At 39.2% G+C, this 3,438-nt stretch overlaps 1 pseudogene; it reads right to left on the minus strand.

Moving 5' to 3' along the window:
- Positions 1–356: 356 nt before the first annotated feature.
- LOC132617899 (G-type lectin S-receptor-like serine/threonine-protein kinase SD2-5) lies at positions 357–3,042 on the minus strand (annotated as a pseudogene).
- Between the last annotated feature and the right edge of the window lie 396 nt (positions 3,043–3,438).

The following is a 3,438-nucleotide window of genomic DNA, read 5'->3' on the forward strand; positions in this document are numbered from 1 at the left end:
TTAGCCTTGTCGGCTTTTGATACATTTGATAGCCTTGCCGGCTTTTTGACATATATATATATATATATATATATATATATATATATATATATATATATATATATATATATATATATCCGCATACGGTTGCGTTGAGATGTGTTTGAACAGTTTGATATGGTTTTAGACGGCATATAGTATTTATGGCCGTATATGCTATTTGTGTGTGATTCGATTGAATAAGTACGTCAGGGTGCCCAACTAGGGCGTCAGTCACGGCCTACGGGGTTGGGTCGTGACATCAAATCCCGGAATAGTCTTGGCCTTAAATTATCATAGTTAATCCGGGTTGTCCCAATGTATAAAAATACGGGACGTAACACGAACATTGACATTTAGTGACTATAATCTCACATACCATAGTTATGCTACAATTGGAAATATTACAAGATTTGACATTACGAACCATAAATTGGTTCTTTCGAAGGCTAAAAATTTTAAGCTTATTGTTTACCTGGGTCCCGATAAAATTGAAGGACATTTTGAACTGATAGTGGCTTCCCTCTGTTGGTTGCCTGCCCCAACCTCAGGTACGTTTGTGAAATCATAATCCAAGTTGGTTTCAACAGACACTAAACCTTCCAGTACCTTAACCACCAATGACATGGAAGGCCTCTTGGCAAAATCGCCCTGTAGACACCATGCAGCGAGGCTCATCAGTTCTGTCATTGCTTCTCTATGGAGCTGCATATCATCGACTTTGTCAACCCTATCAATGAGCTGCTCTTGTTCTGTATGCTTTTCTACTAAAGACACTTAGCAAATGGACATCTTATTCATTAGCCTGAGACCGATCCAAATTCTTTCGCCCACAGAGAATTTCCAAGAGCACAATTCCAAAGGCATACACATCAACTTTCTCAGTGATTTCCGAGCTCAACCATTCAGGGGCTAAATACCCTGGTGTTCCTCTCATTCTAGTCACAATCTTTTTTCTTTCTCAATGAGTTTTGACAACCCAAAATCAGATATCTTAGCATTGAAATTTTGATCTAGAAGGATGTTTTGTGGTTTAATGTCCAGATGAATTATCTTATGGCTGCATTCATCATGAAGATAAGCTAACCCTTTTGCAATATCCAATATTATCCTTCGCCTTGTATGCCATGTAAATCCATCTTCTTGATTTTCATGAGAAATCCACCTATCCAATGATCCATTTATCATGCACTCATAGATCAGAAGCCTGTAGCTTTTCTCGGCGCAAAATCCAATGAGTTTTACCAAATTCACATGGTGAATGCTACCAACTATCTTTACTCTGTTAAGAATGAACCTTTATTTGTCCTACATCATCCAGACGCTTCAAAGCTATTTTGGTGCTATTACTGAGTTTTCCTTGGTAAACTGAGCCAAATCCTCCTTCTCCGAGCTTTTTGCTGAAACCGTCTGTAATTATTTTCAACTCATTGTAAGAGAATCGAGTTAGCATTCCCGGCAAGATTGGTTCTAGATCAAGAAAATGCCCAACCTTTCTGGACTCATGTGTCTTCTTGCTGAAAATAATAAAGCAAATAGCTATGCTTAAAATTATACAGAACAAAACTGCAAGAGTTGATCCTATTATCACTTTGAAAGGTCTTGATTTCTTTCCTCCAATAACGATTGGAGACTGATTCTGCGCCTTTGAGGAATTCTGCACCTTAAGAAATATTGTCTTGCCTCTTCCTTCTTCATTATCTATGAGAGAGAAGACTTCATTCAGTAACAAACAACTCCCTCTTTGAGCCCCATCCCAATCATATTAAAAAACAACAGTTACTCAGACAGGCCCTTTTGCAATCTTCCAACTTTTTCCCCTCAAGCCATACTATGCTCGAACTTAGTTGATGATTGAACTGAAATGTGAAATAAGTGGTATTCTTGAGCTCTACGAAACTATGATACTGCAAAGAGTTGCAGTAAATGGATGTCAGCTGTGAACATCCCAGATCTGGTTTCCTCTCAGAAAATGGCCTGAAGAAATTTTCCTCTGGCGGACAGGTACACTGCCCGTTATTTGTACAAATGCTATATCTTCCACACACCATTGGATACCCACAGTTTCCTCCATATGGCATCAAAATGTCGGATACCTCTTTCCAATCAATGACGTCCCATTGGTGTACCCTTAAATGTCCATCAGGCCCAAGCTTCATGATTGTGAAGCAGTAAAGGTTTCACCGTCAAAACTATAATATAGACTAGCGGGATAATCTGAAGTGTAGTAAAACTGAGGTGGGTCAGAATCTATGTAAGCGGCCAAGCTTCCATTGAGAACAGTAAGATAAAACAAACCGTGACTTTGATTGGTTTTTGAAATGCTTGATATGAGCTTCCTCCCAGAAACCAAATTCTGCCCTGGAAGCAAAGAATCCGTTGGATGATCAAAAGACTGCCAAATTGGGCGCTTTCTCTTATCAAGGAGCACAAGATCACCCATTTCTGTCAAGTTTAGGCCAGAGACAGACTTTCCAGTAGTATTAGTGGACCAAACAAGAGTGCCATCAGAGTTTGCCAAGACCAAGTTGCCATCTTGGCATAGTTGCAAGGTTGCGTTGGCTTTCACAGGATGGTTCCTGTTAGCAGACCAAACTAACTGGGGGCGATTTATCCTGTCATTCTGCCCGTCGGATCTGTCATGGTACAAAAGGATACCAAGAAAGCATTCTATGGCATTGTAATTGCAGTAGAAGCCACAGAGGAATCGTGGGCCGGCATTTGCTCGATGAAGTATGGGTGTCAAATCATAGAAGTCAGTGGTGGAATTAACAATGACAGATGGCCTGTTGATCCAGAAAGAGGAAAGGCCGGCAGTAGAATTCAAAAGACTGGCATTTTTATTCCATGAATATTGGGATATAGCAAATTGAGACGAATAGAAGAGGAGATAAATGAAGAGGACAGTAATGTGTTGTTTCTGTTCTGCAATCATTGCTTGCTGTTCTATCTATTATGGGGATATGACGAAAAAAAACATACAGAATTCCAAACATGAATCAGTTTCTATTTGCTTGGGTCTCTTTCTCAATCTTTGCCCATAAAAGGGCATCACATTTAATTTCTTCCATGTGCTAGTGTATATATTCCAAACTTTGTTGACTTCCAACATTGTTTTCAGCAGCTGACTTTGACTGTAACAAATGACTTCCATTGTCTTTACCAAAATTCCAAACGTATCATGTTCGTCGATTCAGTTTATAAGTAAAGCATGAATATGATTATGAAATTCAATTATCAAGAGTGTTGACAAACCATTAAAGTTGAAAATCTTCATAACTCTACTTTTTGCAATATGCACCTTCTTGTTGTGTACTGTTAAGGAAAGAAAATAACAAAATTCCAACACGTCTGTGGCTCTTTCTCCTTCCTTTCCCAGTCAACACGGAGAGGGGCCTCACAGATACTTCTTTAAAGTGT

The sequence above is a fragment of the Lycium barbarum genome, chromosome 11 (genome assembly GCF_019175385.1).
Source record: "Lycium barbarum isolate Lr01 chromosome 11, ASM1917538v2, whole genome shotgun sequence".
Lineage (NCBI taxonomy): Eukaryota > Viridiplantae > Streptophyta > Magnoliopsida > Solanales > Solanaceae > Lycium > Lycium barbarum.